Genomic DNA, 15,372 nt, shown 5'->3' with positions numbered 1-15,372 from the left:
TAGAACAAAGAGCAATAAACCAAATTCCCGCCTGGAACTTCCACCCTTCTTATTGGTCGAGCCAATGAGAGGTGGGACATGTTTTCTAAGGTTATAAATTGCATCCACACCGGCCCTTCTCTCTCTCTTGCTTCTTGTCCTCTTGCTTTCTGGTCCTTTTAGCCCTCTCTTAGCTCTCTGAGCCTCGTGCTCTCTTACTCTCTTGGTCCTTCCTGAGAAGTCCTAATGAAGATGATGCTGAACTAGAAGGCCCCCAAGGACTCCCAAGCGTGCGCCAGGCTACAGCCTTGTCTTTCCATTCACCAAAGATCCTCTGACTCCCACTGGTTCTCTCTTATCAAGACAACATCATCAAAGATCAACTGGAGCCTCAACAAATTGCATCAGGACAGTTTAATTCAAATGGGACATGCAAGTATCAAACTTAGTCTCATTATTTGATACATTAAGTATCCTTACCCCTTTCTAAAAAGGGCGTGTCAGAACTAATATGATCGTTTGCTCAGGCTGTTGATCTGCTGAACTTCAAACAATGCTATAACTTCTTGCCTTCCTGTATTCCGCTTCAGCCCTCTTTCCCTTGGTAAACTGTATGCATGTATGTATATGTATGTTAGAGTAGTTTAAATGTTTAGTCTAGTTAATAAAGTCTTGTTCATGTCACACGTAAAGTTGTCTGTGTCTCAAGCTCATATCTAAAGTCACTAATCATAGATTTTGACTACTTGCTCTTAATACTTAGTAAGAAAGACATTTCCCATGACCCGGAAATGTACATTTCTATTAATTAATTAATTAATAACCAATATTGAGTGTTCACGGGATGAACCGAGTATTTGCTTGTAATGTTGATGTAGCTACATCAAGTTAACCCCATTAACTGATCCAAATATTCATAATCGATTATAACAAGTTATGATTGATTATTAATATTTCATTAGAGCTGATTCGCTACACACATGAGATTGGGACAATGTGAGATCACAATTATACAGTACTAAAAGCGCTGATAATAGAAATGTGAATAGTAAGGAATGCAACAATTCTGATTGCCGATTATACTTCTTGATTAAGGTTCATAACAAATATTCTGGGTTCAATACATGTTAAACTCAATTAAAAGCTTTTGTGGCATGATGTTGTTCCCTGTCAAAAAGCTACATTTTGATGCTGCGCTGATTTGGCTCATGCCATTGTCTGCTTTAGTCAGCATGGAGAGACACTTATGGCTCAACCTTTTGGGCATCAGAGATAAGGACAATGGTTTACTTCTCGATGCCCCGGTTTCACCTTCTGGCTTATTTGGTGAATCTATGAATGTAGTTATCACAAGGTTCAAGTCTTCGGCCAATTTATTCCTCACCAGACTCAGGGGGAGGGGCCGTCAGCCAACCAGCCCCGACCCGGTCCTTTTAGACGGGAGGCTCAAAAAAAGAAATTAAGACTGGGGGGCGGTTCGTCGCCCTCAGCAGCCCCCAAAGCAAGACCTCAGGGCAGTTATTTCTAAAATGGTAAAAACCCTGACGGTTTTGCCCCCAGCCTTGTGGGGGGAGCCTCCCCCTTGGGATGGGTCACGTGAAACATCCACCTGTACCCTCCCGATACCCCCACGAAAACGCTCCATTCCTGTTGCCTCTGGTGTTTTGGGAGTTAGCGGTTTCCAGTATAATGTTGGGTGTTCCGTTGCTTCCTGCCATAGTCCAGGACACAGGAGCCTTGAAATCCCCTCAACAGGAAGTGTCAGAATCGATACCCAACACAGAGAACCTGGCAGCGTGGAAACTACTGCCAGGTGTTTCTATGTGGGTCCTAAAAATAGTAGAACAAGGCTACAGAATGGTATTAGTTGCCATCCTCTGCGTTTCAACGGTGTGGTTCCCACTATCGTGAAACCGGAGCAAGCATGTTTACTGTGGAAAGAACTGCAAAATCTCTTGGTCAAAGGGACCATAGAATATGTTCCCCGTCCAGAGAGAGAGTCAGGTTACTACAGCAGATACTTCTTGGTTCCCAAGAAGGCTAGGGGGTTGCGTCTGATTTTAGACCTTTGAGGCTTGAATCGCTCCGAGGGCGATCAAGTTCAAGATGCTAACTGTCAAGACGGTCGTGTCTCAAATCCAACATCACGATTGGTTGGTCACGATCAATGTCATGGATGCGTACTTTCATATAGAAAGTCTGCCACAACACAGGAATTTCCTGAGGTTCGCTTTCGGGGGTGAAGCTTTCCAATATTGGGTTCTTCCATTCAGTCTAGCATTATCACCCCGCACATTCATGGAATGCATAGATGCAGCACTAGCTCTTTTGCAACTCCGGGGCATCCGCATTCTGAATTACATAGACAACTGGCTGATACTAGCACAGTCACAAGAACTGGCATTACAGCACAGGGATATCATCTTAGCTCATCTGGTTTCTCTGGGGTTGAGGCTCAACGCCAAGAAAAGTGTCCTCTCTCCCACTCAGAAAATTACCTATCTGGGGATCGTATGGAATTCGATCACAATGCTGGCACAATTGTCTCCCGCTCGAATCGAGTCCATTCAGAACACCCTCAGCAAAGTCAGGCTAGGCCAAGTTTGTACTGTTTGTCAGCATCAACGACTACTAGGTCTCATGGCAACTGCGACCTCGGTGATCCCTTTGGGCCTTTTTGTACATGAGACCATTTCAGTTGTTTTCCGTTTCTTGGGGATTTCATCCAAGGGCCAATCCTCTAGGCTGATAAGGCTTACGCGCCACGTGCTACGTACCTTTTCTATGTGGTTCAGACCCTGGTTCCTCAATTTGGGTCCCACTCAAGGTGTCTTGCCATCGCAGGTTGCTAATGACAGACGCCTCCATGATGGGCTGGGTAGTGGTCTTAAGTGGTCGTCCAGCTCAAGGGGAATGGGAGGGTCGTCAGCTCGATTGTCACATTAACTGTCTCGAGTTGATGGCTATATTTCTGGCCCTGAAATAATTCCTCCAGAGGCTGCCATGTCTTGGTGCGGGTGGACAACACAGCGGTAGTCTCTTACATGTACTTGTTGGGGCAGAGCTGACTGCTACCAACCACGTCCATAGGTGGCGGATAATGGACAACCCTTCAGATATGAAGGTAAGCTACGAAATAAGCTGGGGGCTCCGTGCGGTGGTCCCCAATCGAATAAGTAGCCGTGGACCAACAGCGGAGGTAGATGAGTGGCAGATGAGTGGCATCACTAGATCCGCTGCAAAAACTCAATTTATGCCAATGATACTCCTCGACATGGCGAGTGCAGTCCGCCATCAACTAAGACTGCTGCCTCCACTGCTCTGTGGGTCGTCTTCTGTGAGCATTTCGTCTCCTCAAGACAAGGCCGCGTTGGGGAAACGTGAGAGGCAGGCTCAACAGACAGAGACCTGGCAGCCCCCTGCAATTCCACCATCCATCAGGTTGTCTAGAGTTCATCTCCTGCCACTGGAAACTGGATTCTGGAGTGAAGCTGTGGAGATAGGGTCTGCGCACTCCTCTCTTCACATTAAATCCACTCTTTGCGTATGCTGTCATTTCACCGTACAAGTCCTTCAGCGTGATGGTCGTTGTGTGGACAGGTTGGAACAGCGTCCACCTTCGGCAGCTTCTTGTGTGACTGAGCAGCCCTCTTCAGGGTCCGCACTGCTCACCCCCTGCCGGGGGGAGGGTCTAGAAAAGGTGACCCAAACACTGCCTGTTCCCTACACTCCTGGGCGGCCCACCGCTGTCGCCAAGGTATCCCATTACGCGGTCGAAAATATAAATATAAATCTAAACTATTAATCTTGGCTACATGGAATGTACGCATACTTCTTGATGTGCAGAATGGAACTGACAGACCCCGCAGATGCACTGCCCTGGTTGCGAGCGAGCTTAACAAATACAACATTGACATTGCAGCTTTGAGTGAGACCCGGCTCGCAGGAGAGGACTCGCTAATAGAAGTCGGGCAAGGATACACCTTCTTCTGGAAGGGTCTTCCAGAAGATACCCGCCGTTTACATGGAGTAGGTTTTGCTATCAAAAGCAGACTGCTCCAGAACATTCCAGAATCTCCTGTGGGAATCAGTGAGCAGCTGATGACTTGGCGCATTCCTCTTGCGAAGGGTCGCTATGCAACCTTGCTAAGTGCTTACGCACCAACTCTGGATGCTGAAGAAAGCATCAAAGATGCTTTTTACGAGTCTCTTGACACAACTCTCCTCAAAGTTCCTCACAATGATAAACTTGTGCTTCTGGGAGACTTCAATGCCAGAGTAGGCACCAACAACATGCTCTGGTCCGGGGTAATTGGGAAACATGGATTAGGCAACATAAACAGGAATGGCCTGCGATTTAAGAATCTTCATTCTTAAAATCTTAATTTGTGTTCAACAGATGAAAGAAAGTCATACACATATAGGGTGGCATGAGTGTGAATAAATTATGAGAGTATTTCCTTTTGGGTGAACTGTCCCTTTAAACGTTTCACTGAACACTTCAATTCCATTTTTCATAGCAATTACTTTAAAAAATTAAAAAATATGGGGGGAACATATCAAAATTTTTGTTTTTTCCACAAATATTTTACAAATATTGATAATTTAATTTAATTGACTAAAAATGAACTAAATCCAGCAGAAAATACGGACGATACAGAATCAACAGAGAGCAGTAAATCGGTAAACCATATAGGGGATGAATTATAACAACTGGAACACTTAAAGGATTTTTTTGTTGTATTTATTGACTCCGTTAATTGGTTCAAAATTTCATTAAATTTTCAGATCATCGTCTGATCAGATCCAAGATACACCTAAAGGTCCGACCCCAACACACTAGGCACCAACCCTCAAGACGGCTCAACTCCCGAGCCCTAAAATCCCTTGACATCACTGCATTGTACCGTCGCTGCTTGGCTAATAACCTTTCCTCCACTTTCATTCATCCCCTACACAATACAGCGGAAAGCGTATGGGCTAACCTTAGCTCAGCTATACAACAAGCCGCTACTAACACAATTGGTTTTACTTCCAAACGTCACCAGGACTGGTTTGACGACAGCTGCCCGAAATACTGAACCTTCTGGAGAAGCGTAAAGCCTTCACTGCTCACCTCTCCAATCCACAATCTCCCTCTCTGCACTCACACTGGAGCAATATCCGTGCTGAGGTGCAACGCCGGCTTCGCATAATGGAGAATGACTGGTGGCTTGAAATCCAAGGCTATGCGGACACCAACAACTCTCAAGCTTTCTATGATGCAATAAAATCACTATATGGACCCCAAAAATGCAGAATCACCCCTATCAGATCTGCAAATGGCACAATACTGCACAAGGACAAACAAATAATTCTTGAGCGTTGGGCTGAACATTTTAACACACTCCTCAATCAAAATAATCCGACTGACCCCACTGTCCTGCAGCGCCTCCCAGTGCTCCCACCTGTACATGAGCTTGATGACCCACCCAGGTTCTCAGAATTCCTCACAGCAGTACAAAGCCTGAAGGACAATAAGTATGCTGGTCCTGATGGAATCCCTGCAGAAGCTCTAAAGAAAGGGGGGTACTTGCTCACCAAAACCCTCCACCAAATCATCCAGATAATATGGGCACAAAAAACTGTTCCACAAGGCTGGAAAGTCTCATTGTTACCATCCATAAGAAAAAGGGTGACAAGTCCATCTGTGGAAACAGTCGTGGCATATTCCTGCTCTTTGTGGCAGGGAAAGTATTAGCGAGGGTCATGCTGTCCCGTCTTACCAAGAGCATCACAGAAAGGATACTTCCTGAGTCACAGTGTGGCTTCAGGAAGGATCGGTCCACCTCCGACTTGATCTTTGTCCTGCGCCAATTGCAGGAGAAGGCCAGAGAACAAAACAAAGACCTGTTCATTGCCTTCATCGACCTGGCAAAGGCTTTTGACACCATTGACCGTCAAGTCCTTTGGGTCATTCTGGAGAAGTTTGGGGTGCCTCCAAGATTTCTGTACATACTACAACAGTTTCACGTTGGCATGCAGGCTCGTGTGATTGTGGGTACATCTCAATCCCCCGCCTTTCCTGTGCAAGTAGGAGTGAAACGGGTGTGTACTGGCTCCAGTGATCTTCAACCTCTTCCTGGCAGCAGTCACCCTCCTCTCCCGCAACTCCCTCAGCCCCGACGAGGGTGTTTGCCTACAGTTTCATCTGGACAGGAACCTCTTTAACCTTTGCCGCCTGCAAGCCATCACCAAGTGCACCGCCCTCACTATTCATGAACTGCAATATGCCGATGACTGTGCCCTCCTAGCCCACAGCCCTACTGCAATGCAGCACACATTGGATGTTGTATGCGCAGTGCATCAAGCTTGTGGCCTACAAGTCAACATCCAAAAGACAGAGATCATTGCACAGACTACGGTCCCAACTCCCACACCCCCTGAATTCTACATTCATGGCACACCAGTAAAGGTTGTTCAGCACTTCTGCTACCTTGGAAGCATTCTAACACCCACCTGCCTCATAAACAACGAGATCCAGGCACACATAAATCTCGCCTCCTCTGCCTTCGGCAGACTTCGATCTCGAGTCTTTGTTAATAAAGATCTACGTACCTTCACCAAAGTGGCCGTCTACCAGGCAGTCTGCGTTTCCACCCTGCTGTTTGGTGCAGAAGCATGGACTCCCTACCGCAGGCATATTCGGTGTCTTGAGGGTTTTTACATCAGATGCCTCCAGCGCATACTAGGAGTCACATGGAAAGACAAAATCCCCCACACGGACATCCTACAGCGCACCAACTCCAGCAGCATGGAGGCAATCCTTGCTAGGCTGCAACTGCGATGGGTTGGACATGTTATCCGCATGCCCTCCCACCGCCTACCCCGGCAAGACCTCTATGGGCAGATATACGCAGCCAACAGGAGACCTGGGGGTCAGAAGCGTCGCTACAAGGATTACCTCAAGGAGACCCTGAAAAGCTGTGGCATCAACCCTGGAGTCCTGGAAACAACAGCTGCCAACCGTCAGGCATGGAGTTCAACATGGAGCTCAACACAGAACTGAGCTGCATCAGCGCAGACACCAACGCGCACAGCCACAACTATATCCATACCCAGACTCAGCATTCACATGTCCCTACTGCGGCAGGACATGTGGCTCCCGGATTGGGCTTCACAGCCACCTTCAATGGCACCGCCGACAGCAGCGGTTGCCTCAACATTCCAACAATGCATCCTAGAAATGACGTCATCTTCGAAATCGATGGACTGCATAAGAAGAGAAGAAGTCTCTTACATAAACCATCAAGGAGGTCTACATTCGGCAGATTCTCCTTTGGGCCCAGGGCAAGCTCCTGTTAATCAGAGCAGCTTATATCCCTGGATGCCTGAATGGGAGCAGATTTACTGTCCAGACAGAAAATACAGACGGGTAGTGGAAAATCTAACCTAAGGTAGTGGAACAAATCTGGTTGAGATTTTACAAGAGCAGAAGTGGACCTCTTCGCCTCCCAACAGACAGTGCAATGTCCCCTGTACTTCTCTCTGAGTCACCCACCCCCCCTGGGTCTGGACACGATGGCACATACATGGCCCAGAATGCGCCTGTATGCTTTCCCCCCAGTTTCTCTGCTCCCGGGAGTCTTGGCCAGAGTTTGCCAGCAAGGGTCCTGCCTCTTACTGATAGCGCCGCAATGTCCGAACAGGATATGGTTCTCGGAGATAACGTCACTCCTCGATGGCTCGCCTTGGGCGATTCCGGACAGGAGGGACCTTCTGTCTCAGGCGCAGGGGACAATATTTCATCCCCTTCGAACCTCTAGAGTCAGCGTCTGATAAACTTCTGACTCTCAAGATGGTTTTTCTTATGGCAATTACTTCTCTAAAAAGAATTGGGTATCTACAGGCTCTGTCTGTCTTGCCAGCCTGCTTACATTTTGCCCCAGGAATGGCTTAAGCAATTTTGCACCCTCATCCTGACTACCTGCCTAATGTTCCTTTCTCAACTGTACATCCGGTCACTCTCGAAGCCTTCTGCTCCCTGCCGTTTACAACGCCGGAGCAGGAAAGACTTCACAGACTTTGTCCAGTCTGTGCCCTTCAGACTTATGTCCACCACACTAGCCAGTGGCATAAGTCAGAGCAACTATTTGTTTGCCATGGGCGCCGCAACAGGGTGGCGGCCGCCACCAAGCAGACTGTCGCATTGGTGAGGGACGCTACTGCGCGGTCAAGCTTGTTTGTGATGCATCAGGCTGGTCCTCTCCGCACACATTCATAAGATTTTATAGTTTGGATGTTCATGCCACTCCACGCTCTTATGCCCTTGAGTCAACATCACAAGCTCATGTCTGAGACCTCTCTCACTCTTGTGAGCACAACTACACAACCGTAAGGGGTCTGGACATCCACAGTGCGGAATTATTTCTGGTATTCTTGTTCCCAAAGCGCTAAAATCAGCGCAGCATCAAAGTGTAGCTTTTTGACAGGGAACATCTCGGGTTAATTAACTGTTACCCGTTCCATGATAAAAGCGGAACGAGGTCGTTCATTGCCGCACTGGGATGCCCCAGGAGTGCTCTTCAGACAAAATACCTGATGATGCATCTGCTACAGGTGCATCCAATTGATGTCACCAGCAGAGATTATAAATTCTAGTCAATTTCATTGACGTGTTGCACACATATTCACAGCTGGTCACACCTAAAGCTGTTCCCAAAGCGCTAAAATCAGCGCAGCATCTCGTTCCGCTTTTATCAGGGAACAAGTGTTAAAGTTAAGTAACCAGAGACGATTTCTATAGAAAAATTACTCACCCCTTTTATTTAAAAACAAAAGCAAATAAGATTAGGTTTCAGTAAAGAACATTTAATGACATTTTTCTTACTGCTTTTTAACCTTGTTTGTGCAAAGTCACAATTTCGTTGTAAAAATGAATTGAATATAACTTGGATATAACAAATATATGGTTAGTAAGCAATTTTATCACACTTAAATAATATTAATGTATAATATTTAGATCTTGTATCTATCCTTTTGAAACTGTGTGTATTTAACCTTTATGGACTGGCACCATTCATTTCCATTGTAAGTGCCTTTCTGTAATCCCTTTTGTTTTGTTTTTAATGAACAAAAATGTTTTAAAGCTCAACATTTTGTTTGTGGTAATCAACATTATGCCACTAATGCTGTTAATTGTGCCTCATTTGTATTGAACCCGGAATCACTCTCTCATCAAATTAATTTCAGATTTCACAAGGGATGAGTGTTACCACTCATTTTCTTTTTGATCCGATACCAACTACTATCAAGGCCATTATCGCCATTAATTTGAGTATTGTATCTAATCATTTATAGCCAAAAAAATTGTTTAGGTCTAATTTGCAAATTAGCAGACATCTATTTTTGTTTATTATTCAATAACAACAACAAAACATTTTGAATCTTTTAAGAAATTTAACTTAAATGTATTACAAACGAGCGCTGTGACTGAGTGATGTCTGTTACTGCTTGTGTCATACTGTGCACTTGAAGATGACTATATAACTAAATAGTAAATTTTTTCACTTGGAATCTTATAAAATGCAAACTATATATGGTAAGTAAATAACACATCAGTTTAATAAAAACCTTTAGTATTGATATTTGTATTTGAGTAACGATCTTCATAATACAACCTCAGTATCCACCCATCCCTTGACTGCACAATTGAGCTGAAACATCATTTCTTTTGCGCTTTCATGGTGCTATAAGTATTTTATTACAGTGTTCCATCCACATTGTTAGAAGAATGCATACTCGGGGGCAGGTAATTCTGAGGCCCCAAGCAACCATCTAGCCAGGGGCCCCCTTTTGGCACACAACTGGGGGAAATTGATTTTATGTAATAATTTCAATATAATTTCAAACAGCCAGTTAGCTAAATATTTTTTTCCACTAACTGAACAAGGAAGAAATATATTTAAATTCTAATATAATACATTTTATGTATATGCACCAATACAGTAATAAAAAAAAAAAAAACTATATTTACCAACATATATTCACTTTTTGTAAATTAATTATGTGTGCATCAAAACTACAACTTGACTCACTTATATTTTGGAACCCAGATTAATAGTATTTATTATTGTTCAGTCAAGCATATGATAATAATATTATACTAAATTATTGTTATTTTGAGAGTTTGTTTTATACAATAGTAATATATTTATTTTGAATTTACTTCGCCTTCACCTGGAGCTTTTCTTTTGATGGAGCATTAATAGTCAGTATGTATTTCACAGCTTACAATGTTCCTCCTTAAAAATCTTACATTTCTGTCATACTATGTTGTGTTTTAGATATGTATAATAACTTGAAGCAGGTTCAAATATTTGGAATTGCGCATATGGGTGAACCTGCAGCACATTTCCTTCACAATGCATGTAACCCATTAAGAAATGGCTGAAAACAGCATTGTCACCCCTTGAGCGTTTCGATCAGCTTTCTGACCTGGGCCCCAAGACATCTGGTGCCCCACACAATTGCGTGGTTTACGTGGTGGTTAACATTGATACTGTGCATATGTGAAGAATGACTAACAGAAGTGAATGTCTTAAATATAATTTGGTTCCAGTATTATTATTATTGAACTGATTCTTATTAAGGAATAATCTTGTTTCCCAACCATAGTTAAAATCACACATTATGTGTTCTGTAGATGCACTGGTGTGAGAATTCCAGTATCAGAAACAATAAGTCATTAAAGGCCAGAAATAAACGTCAATCTTGTTTTTGCTTAAACAATCATTTTGCTCCTTTGAGGGGCTTCCTCCACTGTCCGCCTCAGCGAATTCCACTGGTCACTCACATACCGGTCCCTAATGGACTGTCTCTGGGCCACAAACAAATAGTACTGACTGCATTCAGGTCTGAAGAAACTTATGCAAAATAACTTAAACTTTAGAATAGCTTTGAGTCATGAAATGTATCCTAGACAAATAAAATGATTTTTGAAGGCAATCTGAATAAATTCCACTTCCATTCCACCAGGTTGGAAAAAGTACTCATAATTGACAGCATGTGTTAAGTGATTGAAGAACGTGTCTGTTTGGGTTGTTTTGCTGCCTTTTCTTCACATGCTCCAATCTATTCTCTTAATGTACCCAAGAAAGATTACAAAATGTCTCCAACTTCTCCTTTCAATATTTCTTAAACAGAACATGTTTGGACATGTCTTCTTTCTCCCTGCTTCAATATTTATATTCAATTACTTTTATATATCAAACTGCATATTCCCAGAGAGTACATCACATTCCCATGTGTATTTTGCTACTTACAACTGTAAGGCAGGGTGCCAATGTGTTTGCATTCAAAGGCAAAGAGCAAATGTATGATCTTTGAGAAAATCAACAAACTAACTTTCTCGCAATTAGCAACTCTTCCTGAGGCACCACACCCCACTGAGTGAAGACTGCAAATTCACACCTCATTGTTGCCCTAGACACATCTGTCCCATTCTCTCCTCTCTCCCCCATCCAGCTCAGAATCACCTAAGATCTGTATGTACCAAAAGTCTATATCTGAAGTATACAAATAATGTAACTAGTGTAACATGTTTGGAATCATTTAAAATGTCTCAGTGCGTCTGGTACAGTGCTCTTATTCCCAGGTTTGTAAACTTAATGACAGCAAATTTATAAGGTCTTTGCCAAATGCTTTATAATTCTGGAGGTCTGTCTCCATCCCTGCTTGTATGTTAATGAAGTATGTCCCCAGGACTTCTAAACCTAACCACTCCCAAAATCCCCTTTGTCCATGGTTTGGGTATTTAAGGAAAGGCGACACATTGCTCAGGGCTCTCTGTAATCAGACGATCCCAAACAGTTTACTGTTTGTAGTTTATTTCAGGTGATTGCAATTCGTATTTCTTATGTTTTGATAAAATGTCTAACTTTGACTTATCAATGTCTAATTGGAATTGATGAATTGATTATGTTACCTGGTCAATAAATTGTCAACATTTGATTTTATTCTGACTGACTCTGACATTGTGTTTCCCAAACGGATTAAACGATTCGTATGTTACCGCAAGTCTGCGTCAGATTAGTGACGACTAATATTTGGCATCGATTCAAGTGTACTTGGTTTGCTAAGACAAAAAGGGAATTTCCGTTTAGAACAGCAAACGCTGCTTGACCAATCTAAATCTGGGTGTCTTACCTCTGTTTTAATTTGATGTTTCTCCAGATAAGTGTATGTGGGAAACCACGCATGGCCAATCCAAAGCTATTATAAGAGAAGATATGTTGGTCAACTTACATCTGTAATAGTGGCCGTGACCTCTACTGAAGAAAACGTTAAGTTACATTCAAGTGTATGCAATTCCATGGGGGCGATACTGAAGTATCTTTGATTGTGTATACGTGAACATAACCGATCTCAGGTATATAGCAATTACCTCTGTTTGATGATCCAATACTGGCCGCTTGTGATCGTGAGACCCGCGGTGTAGAGAAAACACGCGAGGACCTCAAAGCGACATAGTTTCTTAATCTAAACAGGTAAGTACAATTAAAGGAGTTAAAAGATTAATCAAACATTCGCTCACTTTTAATGATACTCGGATTTCATTAAAAACCTTTTTCATTTATGGAGTCAGATGAATAAACGAGGTAATACATAAGAGAAAATGTATTTCATTTAATCTTGTTGTGTTGCGTAACAAGAAAGACAGTAACGCGCAGAGACCTTCACCCGTATTATTGGAGACCGTCATTGGACCGATAAACGGGCTTACAAAGTGGTGACCCCGATGTGATCTCGCAACCAGACGAGCACCGTCTTTCCAGCGCAACATTCAACTCGATCCCTGCCCGGGACATGAGGTTTGATCTTCTCACCTATCTCCAGCTGCTGTGGTAAGTCAATCTTTATTTGCCTTTTAGAAGTGTTGAGGGGAAGATTGTTTGCACCTCACATCTATTAAGACCGGAACCGAAAACTCCGGTGGGCATAAGAATTAGACGGGAAACATGTCTTTCCAGGGAAAGCACAGCAGCGGTATAGACGGGGAAATTATGGACATTCTAAGCGTGCAATTGAAAAACCTCCTTGTTCGGTTAAGTGACAAGGGACTAAATTTAAAGTGGAGTAACAATGAAATAATATCCTGGTATTCTGCTGAGGGTGCAAAATTGAAATCAAAATCAAAATACAATAACATTCCCGCTGCAATTGTTTATTTGCTTTGTCGTAACGACCTCGAGACCATAACCGAGAACGAAGGAACAACAGCAAATATCAAAGAAATCAAAAGATTGCGATCTGACGAATTACAAAAGTTAAGAACACAAGTTGAAGCCTTCGCGTAGGAGCAACAGGGGTGGGCTAGACAACGCGAAGAAATGGCAACAAAAATTGATCAAATTCAAAGAAAACTTAAAAGCGGCAGGAATTACATATCTGCTCTCGAAGATTGCTGCGATAAATCTGGGTTTCCAGTAGCTGCAGTTAAACGTGCAGCACTGGATAAAACCTTTGAGCTAGAGACTCAAAATGATGATGACGATGCCGCGTTAGGAGAAAGGCCACAGAGAGAAACTCGTAACCGAGTTCTTGTGAACCTGTGGCCTGAAGAACCAAACCTGCGAAGCCCAGTAAAGACTCGCACAAAATTGAATGACTTGCCAAAGAAATCAGTGAAAGTCGCTGTTCTTAAAACCATGACGAATGCGGATGATGAAATCACAACAATCAGCCGCCCGTTAACATGCGAAGAATGCTCTAGACATAAACAAGTCGTAGGAATTATGCCGAGAAAAGGGCCGTTTCAACCCTACTGGGAAGCATTGATGTTACAGGCCACGGTGTACAAATTAGAAATTAGAGACGTTTGGCAAATAGCTCTCTTCACAATTCCTGAGGAGCTCAGACCAAAACTAACCACAGAGATGAAATCTGGCAACATTATGAACCGAGACAATAACGAAACCGACGAGATTATCTACGAGCGTCTAAAACAAGCATTATTAGACATGAGGGGACCGACACATGCAGATTGGAGAAAAATATTGGAAATCAAACAAGCCAGTAATGAGTCATTTGAAACGTACACAGAACGGTTATGGGTAACATACAGAGAACACTCAGGCCTAGAAAATGCAAACCGTGACCATGACACATTACTGCAACTTGTTAAGAAAAATGCCAGCATCCCAGTTCAAAAGGCTTTATCCAATGGTGTCGATCCCGCCGAAAACACGTTCAGATCAATGGTAGACTGGGGTTCAAGAATAGAAAGCAGGTGGAGATCAAAACTCCGTAGTGTTGCGTCCGCAAAATGGTTAACAGACGGGAACAGCACAGAGAAATTTAACCAAAGATCTCAAAGCAAAATGCAATGCCATTATTGCAAAAAGTTTAACCATCTCATAATAGATTGCCAAAAAAGAGAAAGAGATTGGAGAAAACAAGCAAAGCATTGCCAAAAAATGCCCTATAGCGACCTGTTGAAACTATTCACAAATTTCTTCACAGAGTTTAAAAAACAAAACTGCCAAAAGGGCGTGGCCCACAACGCGAACGGAATAATGGAAAATACCATCACCAATAGGGATATGTGGCCTCCATCCCCATAGGGAGATGAATGGCAGCCTGACAGGCTGATTGTTCCTGCTGTGAGTGCGGTTCAGACTATTCCTATTAACTTAAAACAGTACTAACAAGAACTGTGGAGCTCTGATGGAGAGCTGACACCGCACCTGCAGCGGGACCAATTAGTCAAGGTCACTGAAGGCATGATTTATGACGATAACTACATCGTTCCAGAAGCCCTCCAGAAACCAGTGATAAAATCTGTTTAATTTATACTATTTTAATATAATATAGTTGTATTATAATCACATTATAATGTGCATTATATTATAATGGGCATGCATGGCCACAGACGGGGAAAGGTTATGCATGGCATTGCAGATGTATATTAGACATATATATTTGTAATGACACTGCCAACCGAACAACCTTACCAGCCCTGAAAATTCTTGTGATTTGAATTTCATTGGTTCTCTTATCAGTGCCAAGAGGGAGGGGTATACGGTCGTTGTTTGCTGTGCACCAATGCAGTGGCACATGATAATGAACCAAATCATCTCTCGCTGAGAAGCACCAATTGAATTTAAAATCTGATCAGGGGAAACATTCCACTGGATAGACAATGGAAAAAAATGTTTGTGAAAAATGCTAAACATCAGGCAAAATTTCATAACCCTAACGGACCACCGAGATCATAGGTCATAGATGATCAAACGTGTGAATAGCCCCCTTAAAAAATGCTAAGCAGAAGACACATCACCAAAAATGTGAATTGATTCTTTGACCACAGAGCTGTGTTGGGAGCAATAAAACAAATCTCAGAAAGTTCCCCAG

General features: G+C 43.1%; 1 pseudogene; it reads right to left on the bottom strand.

The window, feature by feature from the left end:
• The window catches only part of LOC127633142 (pappalysin-1-like), a 359,290-nt pseudogene that overhangs the window by 281,415 nt on the left and 62,503 nt on the right, over positions 1 to 15,372 (bottom strand).

This window comes from Xyrauchen texanus, chromosome 3 (genome assembly GCF_025860055.1).
Source record: "Xyrauchen texanus isolate HMW12.3.18 chromosome 3, RBS_HiC_50CHRs, whole genome shotgun sequence".
NCBI lineage: Eukaryota > Metazoa > Chordata > Actinopteri > Cypriniformes > Catostomidae > Xyrauchen > Xyrauchen texanus.
This window is presented reverse-complemented; position numbering and strand designations above follow the sequence as displayed.